General features: G+C 47.3%; 1 protein-coding gene across 2 annotated transcripts in view; it reads left to right on the forward strand.

The window, feature by feature from the left end:
• The first annotated feature begins 785 nt into the window (after positions 1 to 785).
• Positions 786 to 24,049, forward strand: part of MRPL1 (mitochondrial ribosomal protein L1) — a 658,446-nt gene continuing 635,182 nt past the window's right edge. For both annotated transcript variants that reach the window (XM_069626339.1, XM_069626340.1), the window contains exon 1: positions 786 to 921. The gene's annotated coding sequence lies outside the window, so the exon portion shown is untranslated. The remainder of the gene's footprint in view (positions 922 to 24,049) is intronic.

Genomic DNA, 24,049 nt, shown 5'->3' on the forward strand with positions numbered 1-24,049 from the left:
ATACCACTGTCCCTATCCCCCCAGATCCACACCACTATGTTCCTATCCCTCACTCCAGACACACACCAATGTGCCCCCTTCCTCCAGAACCACACCAATGTGCCCCATCACATCAGACCTCCACCAGCGTGCCCTATCCAGCCATTCAGGCCCCACCAAAATGCCCCATCCCTCCCCCTAGTCTAGACCAATACCATAATGCCCCATCCTCCCTCCATAGCAAGATGCCCCTTCCTTCCACTTGCAACAGATGCTCAGCCCCAGTCGACCCATCTAAAACCACCCATCCTAAACACACCCTCATGAAAGATTAAATTACTCTATTAGTCCCCTTTGATCAGTTAAACACCACCATCCACTGTCTTCCTGTTCCTTTTCTTAGCCCTCCATACCTTTCATGATGAATAGCTGAACGTGATTTTTAAAATAAATGTAATTTCCCGCTTCCCTAAGGAAATCTGGTGGTTTGCAGGAACGTTCATGGTATATCGGAAGAAAATGCTAATTGTATTCGCAACCAGCCAAGAGCACACGGACTGCAGCTGCTCCTGCAGCCTGGCAACCAGAGCCTTGCCCAGACAAGACCAAGTCCGACGCTCCAGGATCTCATATAAACGTTCTCGGTATCAAAAATAAAATGCCCACTACAAGCCAAAGGCTCCGGCAGCCGCAACCTTCCCGCTTTCCGAATGCTGCTGCTGCATCCCGAGCAAGAAAGTGCCCCGGAACCGCTTCATTGCTCCCACGAAATCACAGGATGACATCACAGACCACGTGATGAAGAGGGGGCGGGCCGTTGCTATGGTCCTTTTCTCGGATGGGAACCAGTCGTAAGCCACCAAGGTGGAAGGCAAGGTGCTGAGAGAGCGACTCTGTCGTTTCAAAGCACATTTCGTATAGTTGATTGTTATTTGGTTTCTGGTAAGTTTTAAAATCATCTCATGGTCATTGTCAATATTGGGGAGGGGGTATTTCTGTGTATTTTGGTGGTTTATAATGTGCACCAGGGGTGAGATTTACTTAAAGTACAGGCGCATTCCGTTTTTTTTTCGTTATTTCGGTATGTTTTTGGGATATGTTACGTGCATCACAGGGGTGAGGCAATATTGGGGAGGGGCTATAGTGTATTTTGGGGGTTGAGATTTACTTAAAGTACAGGTGGATTCAGTTCGTTTTGGGGTTTTCGCATGCAGATATGCGACGTGTGTTTTATGGAGTGGGGCTGGGCACAATGCGTTCAATGGGACTTCCACTGTACCGGTGAACAGTACAGCCACGTTATCCTCCTCTCTGGAGGGGGGGGGGCAGGGGGTTGGAAGATTTGGTATGTGCAGCAGATGGGGGATATGTGTCTTATGCAGACAGACGCATATGGGTACGAATGTCCATTCATAACTGGTCAGTTAATTACTTCTCCTGCACGGGGGCGATTTGGCATTCCCCGTGGAGGGGATTGTTCATTTACTCCTTTGCAATGCGTGGAAGAGAGAAGGCTAAACGGAGGCCTTGTATTGCTTTCATTATCAATCACATTTAAAGTCCCTATGAGACCCGCTAGCATTGTGTGTTTGTTTTAAAGTTTGCCGATACTGACGTGTATCTGTTACGTCGTCGTGACGTTTTCACATGGGACGTCTACGTGCTTAGAAGGAGGATCGCGGAGGCAGGAGTGCTCCACGCCGTGCACGGGCAGGTATTTTTTTATTGCGCATTTATAATGCGCTTATTCATCTCGGAGAAGCGCCAAGTATATTTACTTTATTTACGTCGAGCTCATACACAGGTGTTTCACGAGAAGGGGTAGGAGCCGAATATGGCATGTGTCATATGCCAGTGACACGTGCCACTGCATGTCACCACAAGTGACACTTCCACTGGCAGGTGTCACATGCCATTCCCCAAAAAAAGGTTTCACATGCCACGGTAAAACAAATATCAGATGTGCCACCTGGCTTTTCGTTTTTCAAATTATAATCCTCCTTTTTTAAAAAAAAAATGGGAAGCGCCAATTATAATCCTTTGTAAAAATAAAATTGAGAGACTCTGCAATGATTCAAACTCAAGACCTCGTGATATCGGGCCTAGCTCCTTAACCACTACACCACTACGTCTCAAGACATGAGCTGTTCAAATTCTACCTCTAATATGAACTGTCACATGGTTTAATGATGGGTCCCTTTTTTATTTTAAGTTACATCTTGAAACAAACTGCATGTGCGATTCTGATAGTTTGCAGGATAGAAACAATCTACTGTAAGTATTTTTTTTTTTTTTTTTTTTATTAAAGTGTAGTATTTTAGTTTACATTTAAACTTTTATCACACTTTCCGTTTCAATTCGATTCCTCTTTTTTCCTTTCGTTTCATCATGACTATCTTTACGACCGTCACCTCCTAAGGTATATGTTTATTTGTTCACTTGATGTGTCCAGATGTTTGCACGTTTTCCTCTGCTAGTTCATCATCTTTTTCTTTGAGGATTTTGTCCAAAAAGTTTATACCTGCGCACGAGAATCGGGGATTATGTCCTTGAATAAAATAGTCCCATCGTTCCTCATCATTACATTGTGTTGTTTTTGACATATACCTTGATAACAGGCACTTTCTGTCCTTTGAAACGGCGGTGCAGTTCATCATAAGATGCATCGGAGTCTCTTGTTGACACTCTTTTTGACAAAACCTGCAGCGCCCCTCATTACTACCTCTTCCTCCCGTTCTATTTTTATATTCGTTTGTAGGGTAAACTCCCAGCCGGATTTTTAATAATGTTGCTCTATGTGCGTATGATGGAAATTTTAGTAGATACTCTGGAAGCACATTTCTTTTTCTATGTTCGGCTGCCATGGTGATTATGTTCCTTAACTTCATTTTGGCCTCTCTTGTTGCAATCCAATCCTGTCTCATGAACTTTTCTTTTACTTTGTTGGGGTTTGTGAGCAGTTCTTCTTTGGATGAGTCCATTTGTGTTAGTACTTGAGACCATTCTCTTTTCCAGTGATTAAGGTAAGTTGAGCTTTTGTCTACTCCTTTAGTAGCCAGTATTTTATAACTCTCGGCCGGGCTAGTTTCACATATTTTTCTCAACAGGCATAAAGATTTCCATTTCATTGTGGCTTCAAGAGACTCGAGGACCAGTTCCGCTCTTATTGCCACTATCGGAGTGCTCCTCGGAAGCTTCAATACTGGTTTCCAAAATGCACTTTCCAGTTTCGACCATATTTTGTGTGAAAGATTCAGACCGGCTTCACTTCCGTGTGCTAAGGACGGCAGGACTTTTTGGACATAGAACAATCTTACTGGTGCCAATGAAAATTTTCCGTATTTGCCATCTAGGACCCTTCCTTGTGCACTTAGATTTCTGACTTTTACAAGCAGAGTTTCTACCCAGCTCTTTTCCACTGTGGAGGCGTTGAGTCCTACTCCTAGATATTTTATCATCTGTATTCGTTCAAGAGGTTCTCCTGCTATATGCCATTTACATTTTTTCATTATGGCTTTGTTCTTACCGTTTATAGTCAGGATCTTTGATTTTCCCACATTGATCACCAGGTCATTTTTTTGCATGTAGGTTTGTAGGTTGTTTATGAGTCTTTGCAGCCCGATTCTTGTTTCATCTAGTAATACTATGTCGTCTGCATAGCATAAAATCGCCACTTCCTGATTGTTAATTTTTGGACTGAAATGTCTTATGCATGATGTTATTTCAGGAATGTCGGCTATAAACAGTTTAAACAAAGTTGCTGCAAGCGGGCAACCTTGCTTCACTCCCTTGTTGATTCTGATGTTGGCCGTCAAATCCCCTCGGTCGTTTACTCTGATTTGGGTGGTTGTGTTTTGGTGTAACGCCCTTATTGGGTTCAGTAATTCCGCAGGGCAAGACCAAGATTTTAGCTTTTCCCATAGCTTTCTTCTGTTTACAGTGTCAAGAGCTTGGCTTAGATCAATAAAGGCCAAATGAAGTTCTTTTTTGTATTCTATTGCGTTGGTTTTTAGCATAGATATAATAAACAGGTTTAGGTCCGTTCCTGTACGCTTTGTAAACCCTGTTTGGCGCGGGTCGATGATGTTATTCGTCTCTGCCCATATTGTCAGGTTTTTCTGTAAGTCTGCTGCAAAAAGCTTTCCTGTGGATGCTAGTAACGAAATAGGTCGGTAATTTATAGGCAAATCACGTTGACCCTTTTTATATATAGGCACTGTTATGCTTTTTGTCCATGTTTCTGGAATCTTTCTTTGTAGTACAATTCTCTTGAATAAGATGTTTATTATCTCTGACCATGATTTTGGGTCTTTCTTCAGATGGATATTCGTCAGCCCGTCAGGGCCAGCAGCAGAGGAGTCTTTTAATTTCCGAATTGCGATTTCAATTTCTTTCTCGTCCATCATTTTCATCCATGGAAGTGTTGTTATCTCTTCTGATAAGTCTACGTCGTCAGCCCTGGCAGCGAAGACTTCTGTGTAATGTTTTATCCAGTCATTCTCAGATACACCACAAATTAATCTACTTTGATGGTTCAGGGTACAGTTATTTATTAGGTCCCATGTTTCTCTGGTGTTGGAGTTTTGTAGAGTTTTTAGCATTAGTTCCCCTTGCTCTTGAAGTCGTCTTGTTTTAAAGTCTGTGAGCCAGTTTTTATATTGATTTCGGAGTACTTTGATGTTCCTTTGTTTGTCTATATTTGAGTCTTTTATGCTTTTTTTACAAACTCTTACTTCCTTTCTTAGTTGTTTCCTCCTTTCAACTAATTCTCTGCTATATTTGTGCTTGTGAGTTAAAGCATCGGTTTTAAGTCCTGAGCTCGTTGTTTTATAGGCTTCTAGTAATATTTCGTAATTGAGGTGTCCCGTCGTATTATTTTCTGGTTCTACGAAGACCTCTTTCAGCGAAAGAATGTTTTTCATTGTTAGCCTTATTCGATTTGCCGACGGATTTAAGGCTAGATTAGTGCAGTTCCCGTTAGATTTTTTATTCTCTCTCCTCCATGATGTTTTAAGGATGTTATGGTCACTGTCATTTTGAAGTAATATTTCAAAGTATTCTATTTCCAACATCAGGGGTAGAGAGACCCAAATGTAATCTATTGTTGTGGATGCTTGGCCATTCGACCACGTGTGTTTCCCTGGAATATCACCACGTGTTTGACCGTTTAGCATCTGCAGGTTAAAACCTTTTGTCATCTGTGCCCATCTGGCCGCGTTTGATTTTCCCATCTGCAGTTCTTCTAGTCGCGGGAGCCCGTTTTTTGTCAGACATTTTATGTTTAGATCACCACATAAGATTATTTGGCAAGTTGAGTTTTGTTCCCTTCTTTTGAATATAATGTCTGTTATTGCTTGCAGGAACTGGATGGTTGTTGTTCCTGCTGGGTTCCAATAAACGTTTATCACTAATAATGAAGACATTTCCACAATCTTGGAGTCACTATCGGTTTCTAACAAAGTCCATTGTATAAGGTGGGTTGCATTGCCTTTCTCCGTGATCCGCCATCCACTTCCCTTCCTTATTAATGTAATTAGACCGGCATAGGGTCTCCCATCTCGTTCTTTTTTTGCGGGGTTCATGGCGATCTCGAAGTTTCTGCATGCCGGCATTTCACGTATCCAGGTCTCCTGTAAACATATTATTGTGGCGTTGTTCAGAAGTGAGTTCTCCTTTGTCATCAAGTGCTTAAATCCCCTCGTATTCCAGGAGACCAGTGATTCCTCATTTCTTGTTTCCGATTTTCTTTGCTATCGGTCGTTTCCATCTGAGGATAGGGAACTAGCTAACCATAGCCAGTTTTCTTGGAGCTCTACCTTCCTTTTCAGACTGTCTTTTCTGTCCCAATTTATTTTTTCTCTTTTTCTTGTATCGCCTTTCACCGATTCCTCAAGTGCTCCCTTCTTGTTTGCCACTGTTATTTTGAAATTTTCTTTTAGTATTCTGTCCGCTCCCTTTTGCGGTACTGGAGTTTTTGATGCTCTTTTTTGTTCACGTGGTATTTGCTCATTTCTCTTGTTGTCATCTGTTTTTGGAATATTTAAGACTTCTCGAATCTCATAGCCTCGTTTCAGCAACTCTTTTCCGTCTTTTAAAATTAGTTCTTTGAGAGTTCTTGATTTCAGATGTAGTACAACTTTGTCCACGCGTTCTTCGTCAATGTATTCAACCACTGCTATATCTTCATTTCTTAGCTTTCTTAGTTTGTCCACACAATGAAGCAGGGCTATGACATTTTTCCGGTTTAGATTTTTTCCTTCGTTTTCTTCAAGCAAGTTTTCGACCAGCACCTTTTTGGGAGACTGGACTCTTTCGTTTTGTTGATTTTTCATCTGATTGCGATTCTGTATATTGGACTGGTTTATCCTCGGGTGCTTTGGATTCCACGGATTATACGTTTCTCCCGATAGGTTGCTCTTGATATTTGCTTTTTCAATCAGTGATTTTTCCCGGTTAATTCTATTTCTTTTTTCATCTAATGTTAGAAATCCTGAACATTCATGGTGATTGTCATCGTCCGAATCCAAAAACGAACTTTCATCGTCCTCCTTTTTTTTTTCTTCCCCTCGTAGTGGACTTACTTCGATTTGTGCTTGACGTGGGGACTCTACCACTTCCGATATATTTTGCCTGTTGTTTGCTTCCACCTCTTCTATGTAGAAAGAGGCATCCTCGATCAGATCTCTTGAATTATCTTGCGACTCTAGGACGCTTTCTTCGTCCTCAGTGATCAGCACTACATGCCTTTCCCTTTGTTTGGGAGGCGATTGGGTTGTTCGTTCTAATTCTTTACTTAAGTTCACGTCTTCATTTTCTCTTGTTTGTTTGACGTTCTTAAATATTGACCGTATGCCTTTTGTAAGTCCTTCTCCTTTTTTTGAGATTTTCGGGATTCTCTTAACTTTAGCCTCTACTGTTTTAGTTATTTTGAGTGTTTTTTTAGATGTTTTTATTGCTTTGACCGTGTTTTTGTGTTGGGTCTCCTGCCCTTGTTTAGGACCAAACACGGGATAGTGCTCGTCTTTGTTCAAATTTTTCTTTATACTCTCGTTGTCTCTTATTTCGGCTAAGAGATCGTCGTCTCGTTTTGTCTTGTTGTTCTTCCTCGGGTCTTCAACGAGGCCTTCAGCGATTATTTCCTTACAATTCAAGTTTTCGCTGGCGCTACTTTGTCGAATTCTTGAGTCGTCTGGGTCTTGCACTCTAATTTTTGCTAACTTGACTTTATTCGTTTTTGCACTATGTATTAGTACTGGGCCGTCTTCTTGACTTTCTTTATCATATCCCTCGCGACTACTTGTATCGGGTCTAATTTCCGTCATGACCGTTTGTTTGGTGGATGCGACCTGGCTCTGGAGTTTTTGATTCCTCTCTGCAGACTCAATGGATTTCCGCATCCATTTTAATGAGTCTAACAGGGCGTTTGTCAATATGTCTTTTTCTTGTCTATCTCCACTTGCCAGGTCAAACAGTCTCCTTTGCCATGCTGCTGAGGTTTCTGCTTCTTGATTTAACCTTGCTTCCAGTTTTGAAGCTATTATTTCTTGGGCAGTTAGCTTGGTGAGCATTAGAGCTACGAGAGCGTTATTGTCCTTAACATTTTCACTGATGGATTCGTACAGTTTCATGTATGGAGCTAATGAGATTGTTAAGGCGGCCATTATGTTATTCTGCAGTTGTGTTCCTGTTTGTGGGAATGAAGATGGATCTACAAGTACTTCTTCGTTGGTATTTATACTCTCTTTTGTGTTTCCTGTTGGGTTTTTTTTAAAACTTTGCGAATTAATGATATTTTGAGACTTTCTTTGTGGTGTACATTCCTCTGTTTGTGTTGCGGTGCATCTCGTAGTGGTATTTTCGCACGTCTTTTCCCCTTGTTGCATTTGTGCGTCAAGGAACCGGTGCCTTTTTTCGAATGTTGAATGCAAGCATCTTTTGTCAGTTGGTGAATAAGTCAATAAGTCATCATCTTCATAATTAAGAAAATGTTGGGTTCTTATTGCCCTACACGGGGTCTTATCTGTCCGAAATCCATATGTGCTGGTCGTTGTTTTTGTTCTTGCTCCCAGGTCTTTATATTCGCCTCTCCCTGGAGAGGGACTGCTTTCCTGGCAGTGTTTTAATCTATTACCTGTTGTTATTCTTTTCAATGTGTTTGCTTCCATTGTTTTGATAAAATGTTCTCTCCATTCGTGTTCTCCAATCTCTTCAGCAATTGAGTTTTCCTGACCACCATTTTTAAGAGAGGGTCTTTTCCCGATTAGGGGGGAATGCAGTTTTTTCTTTGCTGATTGAAGAAGCTGGTTTGTCTGTCTGTGTGGGTCGGTCCCCTCTTTCTGACTAGGTCCACTATTCTGGGATCTTTGCTTGATTAGTGATTCCAGTTTTTTGTAATCATTCTCATTTGGTCCTGCTTCCGTTTGTGCCTTTTTGTTATTTGATTGTTCTTTGGAGACATTCAAGTCATCGTGTGGTATCCTGCTGTTGTCGATCTTATGGTTCTCTCCTTTTTCACTTGTTGATAGTATTTCGGACGCATCTGAGTAAACTGAATCATCCAAGTCTTTGTTATGAGGTTGTATTACTTTTCCGGTGTTGTTTGCGCTAGTAATATCTTTGTCTTCGATTGTCGTTGGTACTTTATTGTTTTGATTTTGCTGTACCAGAGTTTCTGGCGGCTGTACTCCATCATGTTCACTGTTTGTCATTGTTAGACTATCCTCGTTCCTTTCTTCCACGGGAAGGTTTGCTCTTATTTCGTCTTCTTCCATTCTCAAGTCAGTTCTATTTTGCTGAGCTTCCAACAACATTCCAATATCTGTTAATTCGGCGTCTGTCACGTTTAGGAGTTCAGCTGTCATTGGTGCTGTGGGAACTGAATCTTCACAGTGTGAATCATTTTCTTTTATACTTGTATTTGTGTGTGCGATTGATGATGCTGTCAATGTTGTCAATTTGAATGGGTTGGTATTCGTATCTCGTTTGATTGCTTCCCTCCTCTGTACCCTCCCTCCCATCTCTATGATTTCTGAGTTTTTGGGCAAGTCGGTGTTCGATATTCTGGGAAAGGCAGCAATCTTACCTCTTTCTTTTTGTATATCGTGGATAAACTCCAGCCTCTCTCGTTGTTGCAGTGGGAGTCTTGAGGTTGCTCTTGTAAGTGGGCGGGCTGTGGCCCCTCCTGTAGAGATGTTAGTACTGTCTTCTGTTACTGATGTTACCGAGGCCATCGTTCTATGCCTCACTTTGTGGTTCTCTTGTTGAGTTTGGGCACAGCCCTTATGCCGCAAGATTTGTTTGAATTACGTTTCCTTCCCTGCAGGTGTTTATAACATTGGTGACACTGTTTTGCGTTCGGGAGGGGATCTAAGTGAATGAATCTTCGCTGTCTCCCCGGATTAGGGTGGTGCGCCCCAGCGCCAAACAGCCGCTCAACAGCCGACGCCCTCTACCCCTGTCGGGCTCAACGCCGCGAGGGTGAACGCGGCTGCGTTATGAGGACACTTCCGATCACGTGATGGATCACGTGGGTTCCAGCAGGCTCCGCCCCCTCCAGGGAACGAAGCAACGACCAGCAAGAGTCGCCGCTGACTCGCAGTGCTGTGGGTCGCTCTGCAATTCCAGATGGTCTGGTAAGTGATTCGAGTGCTACAAGTGTCTCCTTCTAATGAGAACGCACCGCTCGCCTGAACGCGGCTGCGTTATGAGGACACTTCCGATCACGTGATGGATCACGTGGGTTCCAGCAGGCTCCGCCCCCTCCAGGGAACGAAGCAACGACCAGCAAGAGTCGCCGCTGACTCGCAGTGCTGTGGGTCGCTCTGCAATTCCAGATGGTCTGGTAAGTGATTCGAGTGCTACAAGTGTCTCCTTCTAATGTAAGTATTTGCATCTTGTGCTTTTCTTGCATAATGCAAAATTTAAAAAACAGTTCAATCCAAAATCTGTTACTGTGTAATGCTTTAAATGTCAAACATGTATTGTGTACATGTTTTCCAAAACAGTATGGTCGCAATATTATATCAGAGTATATGCACAATCATGAAAACATCATTTTCAAATGTTGCTAAATCTTCAGATTTAGGGCCCAATTCATAGAATCCAGCGCAGAAGCAATGCAAGTGCCGTGCGCCGAGAAGGAGCGTGCACCACGCGTGTGCCAACTGTGGCGCAAACCAGCAATTGCGCAGCACAGGTATTCATGGATTTTCTGAGTCATCGGTAGCTGTGGCGCAATGAACACCAAGCAGCGCCAGTAACGCCCCCAATATGCCCCCCATGCGCAGGAAAAAGCCAGTGAAATGCCCAATATGGCGCAAGGCCCCGCGCCATCCGGGGACCAGCACACAGCCCCCCCATTGTAATTGCGTGAAAAATCAGAGCATACCCTGCTGGCACCAGCCAAATCACGTGGGAAGGCCTGTGAGGACCCCGTCCGCACCCTAGCAAAATCTCGTACCCCGCTTGCACCAGCCAAATCGCGTGGGAAGGTCCGCGCGTACCCCATCCGCGCCCCAGTGAAATCCCGTACCCCGCTTGCATCAGCCAAATCGCATGGGAAGGGCCATGCATACCCCGTCTGCACTGCAGCGAAATTGCGTACCCCGCTCGCACTAGCCAAATCGCAAGGGAAGGCCCACATATACACTGCGATACACACACACAGCTCCCCTGGAAGCAGACGCCTCCTCACAGGACAGTCAGACCCTAGCAGTGGACCATACCCCGCAGGCAGCTCACACCACATTGTTCCCCCCCATCACCCATGAACACACCCCGCAGGCAGCCCACACCACATGGGAACCCCACCATCACCTGTGAACATACCCCGCAGGCAGCCCACACCACATGGGAACCCCACCATCACCTGTGAACATAGCCCGCAGGCAGCCCACACCTAATGGCCACCCCATCACCTGCGACCACACCCCGCAGACAGCCCACACCACAGGGGACCCCCACCATCACCCGTGAACATACCCCACAGGCAGCCCACACCACATGGGGCCACCCCATCACCCGTGACCACACCTCAGGCAGCCCACACCACATGGGACCCCCACCATCACCCATGAACATACCCTGCATGCAGCCCACACCACATGGCCCCCCATCACCTGTGAACATACCCCGCAGTCAGCCCACACCACATGGGACCCCCACCATCACCCATGAACATACCCCGACAAGAGGCTAAGAGGTGAGATGCCTGAAGTACTTTTGAACCAAGGAAAAGACTGATTTGAAGCACATATGAAGAAATATCTAGGTGGCATGCCACGTTGGAATTGACACTGAAAAGGGACCTGCAGGCCCTGCTGCCTGAATAGGTCATAAGAACTAGCGCCAGAGAATTTCCCATGTGAAGCAATGGTAGAACTTCTGACTACAGTGCATGAGGTTGTGAGCTTAAGGGAGCTGTCTCGTCCTTTATTTATTTATTAAATTTGATTTATAACATTTCACAATGGTTGTGAGGCTTTTTATTCGCTTGTTTAATGTCTTTGAAGTCATTTAAACAGAAAATTTGACATCAGCTAGTCCCGAGATTGGTGACATGCTGCGGCATGATATGTGCTTTAAACCATGCAATTGCTGAAAGTGTTTTAATATAAAACAATCCCACAATGATTGAGAGGGTATTTTTCACTTGTTGAATGTGTTTGAAATCATTTAAACTGTACATTTTACATCAGCCAGTCCAGAGATTGGTGGCATGCTGTGGCACGTGCCACATGTCACATTCGGCTCCTACCCCTTCTCTGTTTCACAGCGCGGCAAGGGAGGGGAACGGGGGAGAACAAAACACTGATGGGTTTGTTTTTCCTATTTTGATTTTAGTTGCACCAACAGTGGATCTTTCTGTGTCTTCTTGCCTGGTATCCACATCCTTGGCTCCACCCACCCCCAAACAGAAGTGGTTTATGGCCGTGCCCCACAAGCCAGGGAATTTCAGTGGTGGAAATTGAAAACATTTGTTGGAAGGGGTCCCACAAGGGCCGGGGTGGGGGCGGAGTTGAAGGGGCGGTGCCCAAAGAGGCGGGGTTTGGTCGGGTGGAGCTGGTAGTTGACCTCCGATCAAAGGAAATGTCCAAAATAATAGTTTAAAACGGCGCATTTTCTTTCATGCTGCTTCTTCTTTTCCAAACTATATATCAATTCCACTTCCATGGCACTGGCAATGAGTTACTTCACTGTGCGGATATTGGTTTTGACCAGTGTTGCTGAGTAAATATTCTTTGAGGCATCTGACCCCATTTTGATCCCTCCGAGCCCCTTTGCAGTCCGTTCTCTCACGGTAGACTAGTTCCCATCCGAGAAACGGACCATAGCAACGGCCCGCCCACTCTTCTTCACATGACCTCTGATGTCGTCCGTGTGTATTTCCGGAGCAATTTCAGTAATTTGAGCGGGGCTGAGGCTGATCTGGATTCAGTCACGAAGGTTGTGGCTGCCGGTGCCAGCCTTTGGCTTGCAGCGGATGGGGGTGGGCATTTTCTTTGGGATACCGGTCTACGAAGTGCTAGAGCATCCGACTTCTTCTTGTCTGAGCGGGAAGGCTCAGGCTGCAGGAACAGCAGCAGTCCGTGTGCTCTTGTCTGCCTGCAAATAAAATTTGCATTTTCTTCCGTGAACGTTCCTGCAAAACGCCCGATTTAGACGGGGGGGGGGCTGGAAATCACATTTACTTAAAATCATGTTCAGCTATTCAACATGAAAGGTATGGAGGGCTAAGAAAAGGAACACAGAGACAGTGGATGGTGGTTAACTGATCAAAGGGGCTAATAGAGAAATGTAATGTTACACAAGGGTGTGTTTAGGATGGGTTGTTTTAGATGGGGTCGGCTGGGGCTATCTTTGTGTGATTCTTGCATCTGTTGGAAGGGGCATCTTGCTATGTGGCGGGAGAATGGGGCATTATTGTATTGGTCTAGACTAGAGGGAGGGCTGGGACATCTTGGTGGGGTCTGAATGTTTGGTTAGGGGCACGCTGGTGTGGGTCTGGCGCAGTGGTCGAAGTGTACGAAAAGAAGTAGTGGAACTATGTTCCCTACTGACCTACACCGCTCCCCACAACCCCTATCACAACAGCACTCCTACATGCAATACAAACACCTACACACATGCTCCTGCTGTTTAAGGGAACGCTCAGTGCAGTGCACTGAAAGTGAAAGGTTTAACTTCTTCCTAAACTTTTATTTTAAAACAAAACCATTCCGGAACGGTTACTAGGAACAGTAAAACGTAATTAAAAAAAGTAGGGGAGCACCGCTCCCGCCCACTTCGACCACTGGTCTGGCAGGATGGGGTACATTGGTGTGAGTCTGGAGGAAGGGATAGTAACATAGTGTTGTGTTATGTTATGTTACTTTGCATTTATATAGCGCCTTATATACCATTGGTATGGTCTGAAGGCGCTGGTAGGTTGAACGACCTTGGGAACCGAAGTTCAGGTCAATAGAGTAGAGAGATTCGAGGTGCGTGTGAGCAACGGATGTGTGTGTAGCTGGTGCGGTATTAGTGTAATAGCTGCTTCTTAGCGGTAGGTGTGGTGGTTGAGAGGTCAGGAGTATGTGTTCGTTCTGGCAGGATTTATCCAGATCGATTGTGGCTGCGTTAGGCCTGAAGAGAACACCTGGCTGGGGGGTGGGTAACCAGCAGTGTTTATTTAGAGTGATGGGGAGTATGAGGCAGAATGTTGGCATGAGAACAGATGTACCGAATGGTGTCATAGTATCTCTGTGTTCTAGTTGAGTGGTGGTGTAAGCAGAGAGTAAGCATGGTGGTGTTATGTAATGTAATCTCTCTTGAACGTTCTCTGCATTCCAGACCATACTATATGTTGGGAGTAGGCAGTTCGGTCAATGAGTTTGGCAAGGAACCTGGTGTTTGAGTTTTTTGGGTCGAGGGAGGGTTTCTTAATTAGAGGTTTGACATGAACCGTTTTGAATGCGTCAGGAAAAATCCCAGAGGAAGGGGAGGCATTTATGATGGATCTTGCATGTTCTCCTGCGCAGGTTGAAGCGAACATTTCTTTGAGGGTTGTGGCTGGGCAGGGGTCCAGCGGAGAGCCAGATGGTTTGCAGCCAGATAGAAGTTGGAGAAATTGCTCTGGTGATATTGGACTGATGGATTCGAATGTTGGTTGAGTAGTGGTCGCGGTTGGTGGGCTGGCCGGTAAGGGGGGAGTATTGCCTGGAGGATGTGAGAGCCAGTTTGGTGGCTAGAGTATTTGTTCTTTCTAGAGCCGTTGTGTAAAAGTGGAGGGAGAGAGAGTCACACAGTGATTGTTAGGGAGTCGGGACGGTCGTGGTGCAGGCCGGTTTGGTGAATTCGTCGATGATTTTGTGGAGTACTTTGCTTGGGTTTTTGCAGTTTAGGATTCAGGAGTTGTAGTGGGCTTTTTTTGCTTTCTGGATTTCGGCCATGTACCGATAAAGGTGACGGGCCATGGTGGCCCTACTCCTCTGTTTTTGTCTTTCTGCCATTTGCGTTCTAGGTATTTATATAGTTGTTTAGTGGTCTTCAGCTCAGGGGTGAACCATCTGGGGAAGAGGCCACGGCGGGTTGATGGTTTGCAAGGGGGTGTGAGCCCCATCAGAGATACGTTGAGCCATGAGTCGAAGGCGTCGGGGGTTAGTTGTTCAGTGAGTTGGCAGGTTGAAGGTGGGGACTGGAGGAGTGCGTCAGCTAGGTCCGGGACGATTATTTTTTTTCCAGCATTTGCGTAGGTTCGGGGATTCAGATTCGAGGACAGGAAGGGGGTCGGGTGAGCGAATTGCGAAAAGAGAATGAAGTGATTGGACCAGATGATAGGGGAGGGGGGGTTTAGATGAATTATGGTGTTGGAGCTAAAGATGGCATCAAGAGTGTGCCCTTTATAGTGTGTCGGGCCATTTATGTGGGGTTGGAGGTTAATTGCGTCTAAACCGTCAACCAGAGAGTGTGTCATAGGGTTGGTGGGGATGTCGAGCCATATGTTGAAGGGTGAGGTTGGGGTGGTTCAGTTGAAAGGTGGCAATAGAGTCGCAGAGGTTGTTTGCGAATTGTCTATCGTAGCCAGGGGGCCTGTAGATTATTAGGAAGCTGTGTGAGAGCGACGGAGAGAGGGATAATTTAACAAGGAGAGATTTGCAGGAAGGAATGTAAGGTTGGTTGTCGATGATTGGGGCGTGGAAGAGAGATTTGAAGCCGAATGCTACTCCTCCTCTAGAGGGACGGTTCAGTGGGATGAGGGAGTAGTCTTGGGGGGGGGGGGGGGGCTGGCTTCATTAGCGATTGGTGCAAAGTTGTCACAGAACCAGGTCTCAGTGATGAAAACCAGGTCTGGTTTCTCCGAGGTGAGGAGGTCAAAGATGCAGTGTCTGTTTTTTGCTACGGATCGGGCATTAAATAGGATGCAGTTCACAATGGTAGGTGTGGTTGGTCTCGGAGCTGGAGAGGAAGGGGGTGGTGGCGGAGAGAGTGGAATCTGGAGAGAGGGCAGGGTGGGTGATCGATGGGAATAGTGGGCGAGTAGAACATTTGCTAGGTTTCAGGCGGGATTGGGTGGTTGCGTGGGTTGGGATGATCGGGATTGGCTCGGGGGGATTTGAAGGAGGGATGAGGGCGGTTAGGAGTTTCAGTTTCAGTTGATAAGAAATCGAGGGAGAGGGGTTTCAGGAAGGGTGAAGCCAGGGGGGAAGGAGGCGATTGGGAGATTGTGGTGGTGGGTCTCGGCAGGGGGCGTGAGGAGTGCTGCGAGATGAGGGGGACCAGGTTTGTTTCCTCTTTATTTTTTTTTCTGGGATTGGAGTGTGGGAGAGGGTAGGGGGCTCAGAGGGGGAGAGGGATGTGGCTTTGGTTCTTGCTAGGGCTAGGCGTGCAGTTTTTAGGGAGGGGAAAGCGTGCGGTCGGGGTAGGAAAGTACCGGGGGTTTGTGGGCAAGGGGGGGTGGATGAATGCAGGGTAGGGTGTGCCCGGGATGATTGTGAGGGGAGCGGGCATGGTTAATGTTGGCTGGTCAGTGGTGGGGTTCGGCGGAGGTGTGGCCTTAGGGTGGCTGGCTCGCCATCAAGCCCCTCTGGCTTGGTGTTTGGAGAGGGGGATGGTAGGGAGTGCGAAGGCGGGTGGGATGGCAGGTAGATTGGGAAGTGGGGGTGTTCTAGGGTGGTTGTTTCCAACAGGCTCTGGTGCACTGGGTGCACTCATTTTGAACTTTTAGGCATAGTGTAGGAGGATTTTCTAATTGTATTCTAAATTCAGTGGGGGCACGTTATTGGGGACACTTCGAAGTTCAATTTGCAAAGAGATAATATTTTTGCACAGAGATAATATTAGACTATTAGGTGTACTTCTAGATTCAAGTTCAAACCGTACACAGGGATGAGGTATAGGGTTGATATTAGGTCTATATTCTAGATTCAGTTTTGTATAGCGTGAGTATTGGGTTATTCGGCACAGTTCTGGATTCTACAGTACACAGATATACTATTAGGTATACTTTTAACCTAGACTTTGCTCAGAAGGGTATTTTAGGCACGCTTCTAACCTTAATGCTGTCGTGGACACTTCTAATTTGATCTAAGCGCAGATACTCATTTGGACACTAGTCAGATCAATTAGGGTACGCTAAAAGGCACAATTCTCTTAATTCGACTTCATACAGGGAAGATATTAGGCTATTCGGCAGGGTTCTGGATTCTAGAATCAACTTTGCACAGAGAGGTTATTGGGGAGAATAGTCGGTTCAACCAGGCACGGTATTAGACTATTAATATATTGAGCACACTTCTAAATTTAATTTTCGCAGAGAGGTTATTGGTCACATTTTAGATTCAACTTTCAAAGTGTGTCTATTGGGCACAGTTTAAATTCAACTTCTACATGCACTTCTAGGTTACATTTTCACAGAGGGGCTATTGGGACACTTGTAAAATCAAATTCTAAATGCACGTCTAAGTTTAAACTTCTAAATTCAACTTTCAATGGGCGGTTATTGGGCACACTTCTAAATTCAAAGAGGCTATTGGGCGCAGTTCTAAATTCAACATTCAACAAGCGTCTATTGGGCACACTTCTAAATGCAACTTTCAATGAGCGTCTATTGGGTGCATTTCTAAATGCAACGTTCAATGAGCGGCTATCGGGCGCACTTCTGGATTCAAAGAGAGGCTATTGGGCACACTTCTAAATGCAACGTTCAATGAGTGGCTATTGGGCACACTTCTAAAAGCAACGTTCAATGAGCGGCTATTGGGCGCACTTCTAAATGCAACGTTCAATGAGCGTCTATTGGGCACACTTCTAAATGCAACTTTCAATGAGCGTCTATTGGGCGCACTTCTGAATTCAATGAGCGGCTATTGGGCACACTTCTAAATTCAAAGAGAGGCTATTGGGCACACTTCTAAATTCAACATTCAATGAGCGGCTATTGGGCGCACTTCTAAATTCAGAGAGAGGCTATTGGGCACACTTCTAAATTCAAAGAGAGGTTATTGGGCACATTTCTAAATGCAACTTTCAATTAGCGTCTATTGGGCACACTTCTAAATGCGACTGTTGGGCACACTTCTGAATTCAACTTTCATTGAGCGACTATTGGGCACGCTTCTAAATTCAAAGAGAGGCTATTGGGCACACTTCTAAATTCAACATTCAATAAGCGGCTATTGGGTGCACTTCTAAATTCAAAGAGAGGCTATTGGGTCTGGGGGGAGGGATAGGAACAGTGGTGGTTTTGGGTGGAGGGTTGGGGTACATTGGTGTGGGTCTGGGGGAGGGATGGGGGGACATGGGTGTGGTTCTGGGGGGAGGGAATGGGCACAGTGGGTCTGGAGGGTGGCATGGGTCATCTAGGTGTGGGTTGGGAGGGTAGGATGGGGCATCTTGGTGTGGCTATGGAGGGAGGGGGTGGGGGCACATCGGTGAGTGTTTGATGGGAGGGATGGGGCACATTTGTGTCGGGATGGGGCACATGGGTGTGTTTCCGGAGGGAGAGTTGGGGCACAGTGGGTCTGGCGGGTGGCATGAGTCATCTAGGTGTGGGTTGGGATGGGGCATCTTAGTGTGGCTCTGGAGGGAGGGGGCAAGGGCACATTGGTTGGGTTTGATGGGGCACATTGGTGTGGGGATGCGGGGAGTGATGTGACACATGGGTGTGTTTCCTGAGGGAGAGCTGGGGCACAGTGGGTCTGGAGGGTGGCATGGGTCATCTAGTTGATGGGTTGCGAGTGTGGGATAGGGCATCTTGGTGTGGCTCTGGAGGGGGGTGGTGGGGGCACATCGCTGTGTGTTTGATGGGAGGGATGGGGCACATTTGTGTTTAGAATGGGGGACATGGGTGTGTTTCCGGTGGGAGAGATGGGGCACAGAGGGTCTGGTGGGTGGCCTGGGTCATCTAGGTGCGGGTTGGGAGGGTGGGATGGGGCATCTTGGTGTCTCTCTGGAGGGAGGGGATCGGGGTACATTGGGTTTTCTGGGGGAGGGATGGGGGCACATTGTGGGACTCGGGGAGGGATGGTTCATCTAGGTGTAAGTCTGGAGGGCGAGATGGGGGCATCTTGCTGTGTGGATGGAGGGATGGTGGCTTCTTGGGATCTGCATTGTATAGGGACACATTGATGTCGGTCTGCGGGCACATTGGTGTGAGTTTAATGTGAGGGCGGGGCACACTGGTGTGGGTTTGATGGGAGGGATGAGGACATTGGTCTGGGGGGGGTGTGGCACATTGGAGTGTCTGGGGGGCATGGGGCATACCTGGATGGGTGGTTTTAGAGGGGGTTGGCTGGCTACCTGCGTGTGATTCAGGATCAGCACACGGGCGTCTGTTGCAAGGGAAAGGGGCATCTTGCTATGTGGAGGGAGGATGGGGCATTGTGGTATTGGTCTAGAGGGAGAGATTGGGCACCTTGGTGGGGTCTGAATGGATGGATAGGGGCATGATGGTGTGGATCTGGCGAGAGGGATAGGAACAAAGTGGTGTGGGTCTGGGTGGAGGGATAGGGACAGTGGTGTGGGTTTTGGGGAAGGGTTGGGGTACACTGGTGTGGGACTGGCGGGACAGATGGGACACAGTGGGTCTGGAGGGTGGCATGGGTCATCTAGGGGTGGGTTTGGAGGGTAGGATGGGGAATCTTGGTGTGGGTCTGGAGGGAGGGATGGGAACTTGGTGTGGGTCTGGGGGGAGGGTTTGGGTACAATGGTGCGAGTCTGGGGAGAGGGACAGTTGGGGCACAATGGTGCGGGTCTGGTGACAGGGAGGCTTGGGGCACAGTGGTGTGGGTCTGGAGGGAGGGTTGGGGACACAGTGGTGTGGGTCTCGAGAGAGAGGGATAGGGACACAGGCGTGTGGGTCTGGAGGGAGGGTTGGGGTATAATGGTGCAAGTCTGGAGGGAGGGTTGGGGCACAGTGGTGCAGGTCTGGGGACAGGTGAGGGTTGGGGACACAGTGGTGTGGGTCTGGAGGGAGGGTTGGGGACACAGTGGTGTGGGTCTGGAGGGAGGGATAGGGACACAGGCGTGTGGCTCTGGAGGAAGGATTGGGGTACAATGGTGTAAGTCTGGGGAGAGGGAGGGTTGGGGCATATTGTGGGTCTGGAGGGAGGGATAGGGACACAGTGGTGTGGGTCTGGAGGGAGGTTTGGGGCACATGGGTGTGGGTCGGAGGGAGGCATAGGACACTGGTGTCGGTCTAGAGGGAGGGATGGGTGCTCATTGGTCAGGGGAGGGATGGGGCATCTTGCTGTGTGAAGGGAGGTTGAGGCATCATTGCATGGTTCTTGAAGGGATTGGGCATCTTGGTGGAGTCTGGATCGGAAGGGGGCATTGTTGATCTGGAATGGAGGGACAGGGCATATGATGGGGCATGTCAGAATGATGGAGCATGTGGGTCTGAGTGAGGGCTGGAGTACTCTTTTGGGAAGGAAGGGGGCATCTGGGTGTGAATGGAGGGATGGGGTATGTATGTCTAGATTGAAGGATGTTGGTTTATGGGAGGGTTGGGAGCATGTGTATGTCAAAGGGATGGGGTAATCTGGTGTGGGTATAGAGAGAGGGTGGATGGCGCCATCTGAGTTTCTGGAGGTAGAGGTGAAGCATATGGTGTGGCTCTGAGAGGTTGAGCTTCTTGGTGTAGGTATGGAGGGATGGATGTTGGTGTCTGTGGGTTCGTAGGGAGGGGTGAGCGGCGGAGGGGGTTGTGGAAGGATCAGCGGGATCAGGCCAGGTGGGTCGTGGCTGGGGACTGTACCTTCCTCTGGTGGCCCTGTGCACCCTGCATGGGGTCACCAGAGGAAGTTAGTTTGCTTTTCCTGCAGCTGTGTCCTGTATCAAAGTCCTGCTGTGTACACGTAGGGGGACGGAGCCATCGGAGTGCTCATGGCGGCAATGAGCTGCTCCGCCCCCCTACTCTGTGCCGCCGCGGGCGCTTTTTTTTCCAAGTAGCGCAGAGCATGGGTTTGGGGGTTTGGGGTGGCTAACTCTGGCCGGATCCCGCGATCCGGCTGCTTATCTGGTGCGGGATCTCGGATCCGACGAGAGCCGGCCCAATGACCAGTGCTGCCGTTATCTGCGCAACACGGCTTTCACTGTTATAAAAGCAATGAGCCCACGACGACGGCATGCTTGGTATGCTTGGCATGATTTCTGTAACTTTACTGCCTTTACGAGGTGAGGGGTTATGAACATTGCAGGGAGATGTGCCTGACTTTACCGCTCAGTACTGCCATGCAGTGTATTGAGCTGTACCGGCCAGAGTCTGTACCACAAGATGTCTCTTGACTTCCCCCACCCCCATATTTCTTTCTGTATAGGACCGACCTCCTTAATTTCCCTGCAACTTCCTTTATTTACCTGCCTTGTCTCACTGACTAGGTGCCTGCATGTTGCTTTGCTGGTATAAAGTGAAAATGCAAACTCCTATGTAGTCTTGCCAGCAAGATAACCATGAGTATTTAGCCCTAAAAAAATTAGCCATACTGTAGGCAGAGGTCTTCAGTCTGTGGGGCGTGTGATCCAGGACAGCGAGAAAAGAGAAAATGCATGCTCAGTCAGTGCAATGTGATGAGGGCGTGGGAAATTAATGCAGCCACGACGTGCTCTTTCCTGAATTTGGATCGCGTGTCCACGCTGCGTTGTTGCTTCCTGCTGGTGCCGCCAGCGTCTTATTGTCTGGTAAGGGATGCCGGCTCTTGGCTCAGACCGCCACACCACAGTTGGACGGAGTGCCGGGAAGCAAACGTTTCAGGCCTTTGTCGGTCCCTCTGCTTCCCGCTCCCCCTATGTAACCACGAAGACTAACGCGTGGTGAAAGGTGAACAGGGGGGCTGGATCACTGCAATGCTGGTTCCCACTGGACCCCTCTCCCTCTGTGCCCCCACCTTGCTTGGCCATGTATGATATCCAGCTCCCCCACTGTCATAAATCACCAAGTATCAACTGAAAAGGATACGGTAACCAAAAAGGATACAATTTTGTAGGGCTTTTCCGGATCCTATCTTCACACGGCGTGATTGTAGGCAGGTCAAATTAGACCTTCCAAATGATACAACTCTCTGACTGAATAAAACGGGCAGAGAGATGGATCACTGGAAAGGGCGTTGGAATTGTATAGGAAGTATGCCTCGAATAGATAAGTATCATAAGACACTGTCCCAAGTCAAATACTAAGAAACACAGAATTGGTATTAATTCAGACACTGACCTTAAGGCTAAACTGAAGAATTCCAGGACAGTTTCTTGAAGAATCCCAAGAGTTGAACAAACGACAAAGGAAGGGAAGATTAGTAAGGGAGACTTATCCCGAACGGCACGAGGCTCTCGCTAGATACCGGGTTGGTGCACCACAGGATAGCGTCCAATGTACTGTGCACAATCACCTTCCAATAGTTCATGAAATACATCCTTTCCCACGAAGAACAAAATAAGAATCTCACCTGTTGACTGTCACAGGTATCAAAAGTTTGAAGTAGTTAAGAAAAACATGTGCGGGATTGCACGCGACAGCATACACGCAGCCAGGCCAGCCGCGCTTGGAGACAGCGTTTCCGTGTGAAGATTTTGACACGCAAACAGGATTCACGCAGCTCAGGACAGCCACGCTTGAAGACAGCGTCCGCGTGGAGATTTGGCACGCGAACAGGATTCACGCAGCTCAGGACCGCCGCGTTTGCAGACAGCGTCCGCGTGGAGGTTTGGCACGCAAACTGGATACACGCAGCCCAGGAATTTGCGTGTGGAGGAAAGCACGCTCAAATTAGGCCAAAGAAGTTTGCTGAAAAGAATGTGAGAACGCAGGTCCGGAGTTCAGCTACAAAATGCCAAAATTGATTTAATCAGAAGCAGCGAATGGCGTTTCCACGCTGCTTATGTACGCACTGCCGTGATACACGTGATGGACCTAAGTCACGTGAAAATTAACGACGTGAAAAATGCAGACGTCGTTTTCCGGGCAATGCATCGAACAACCTCCATTTTGAGTAAAAAGGTCTAATGGTTCTATGGGCGTAACTCATCTTGTATGGAGAAGTTGTTCCTGGTCCAGAGGTATGTCCGGCAGGCATGACACCCACAGCAGATTGCTGGGCTCTCCAGCAATCTGCCATGGGGTAGCCAGATATCGTACAACACCGGTCCCCCCCTGCTTTGGCTGTCCCTCTGCCTCGTCACCCCTCTAGTCCATGGGACGGCGCTGGCCGGGTCCGAGGTCTGGCATCAGATGTCTGGCCGGATCTCGGGACCTGGCCTGCCTCAGCCATGACCAGGCTTTATCAAGCTCCCAGCTTTGCAGATGGAAGCTGGGGGCTCGGTAACCTAATCTAAGCAGATTTCCCCAGCTGTCACTTGCGCATTTCCTGGCTCTGTTTGCTCATCCCATTTGTTTTTTCTGTCCTGTAAGGCACACCATGGAAATCAATGGGCCATGAACATCACTGGCGGGGAGGGGTGTGGTCACTGTTGAAAGCAGGCATACTACATGCTGGACACATTATTGTTCAAATGTGCGTTTTACACATTCAAAGGAAAAAAAGTAATTTCCAAACTCAAACGCTGCTGAAACTTGTGTTCACGTATTCTTTGAGGTGAGTGTTTTATTTATTTATTTTTCCCTCTGAGCACCACACCAATACAATTTGTGTGCCCCTTGCTTTGTGTTTTATCACAGGTTCTATTCATCTATGTTATGTTTACAAATAAATGCTTCCATTGTACTGACAGCAGTTATTAGGAAATTAAACTGGGTTCATGGGTGCCGAACGGAGGCAGAAATAAAGCCCTATCGATTAACACGTTTGGCATTTCTTTTTTGTTTTTATTGTTTTGGTTACATTCAACCTTAAACACAGTCTCAGCAATGGTTTGTCAACCTGCTGAGCTTCCCTGGAAGCCATCTACTATAGAGCGAGTCTATGCATCCCATGATATACTAAAATCACTGCATTACCAACAGTACATTGGTTGCACCGCTGCCATAGAAGTGATTTAAAAGTGGAATTCATGTATATCATCCTGCTGTGGGTGCCAGGCCTTCTCCTGCATGTGGCACCATATGTTGCAGAGAAGCCAGGGCCCCTCGTGTCTGGCATGGCAGCCGCGGCAGTCTGCTGCTACGTCGGCACTGTCAACTAACTGCAGTATAAGCTATGGCTATTACTCTGTTTCCGAAAGCCGGCTAGGTGAGTTAAGAACTACTGTCGTATTCTATGTAAGATATGTAGATTAATGATGTTAATGCCAGCAGGCTGGACTTAACTGTTACGGGTAACCTATAACAAGCTGATGCTCTTTCGCTCGCTCTATTATTTTGTTTTGTCTCTGTGACCGAGTATGAGTCACATTTTTAGGTATGCGTATGTGCTCTTGACTGCTCTCTCTACCAGCTGGGGTGGACTGGCCTATAGGGAACTTTTGGAGATTTCCCGGTTGGACCCTGCACCCTAGGTCCCTTTTGAGTGCGGGGGTGGATGTGTGCCGACTGGCAGAGTGTAGTGCGCACATATTGGTACGGTCAATCTGGTACGTTTATATTTTTTATTGTACTTTTTCAATTGCAGGAACACAAATTGGCTTAATCATCCCATCTTGGACA

Source organism: Ambystoma mexicanum, chromosome 6p (assembly GCF_040938575.1).
Source record: "Ambystoma mexicanum isolate Mex_15411 chromosome 6p, UKY_AmexF1_1, whole genome shotgun sequence".
Lineage (NCBI taxonomy): Eukaryota > Metazoa > Chordata > Amphibia > Caudata > Ambystomatidae > Ambystoma > Ambystoma mexicanum.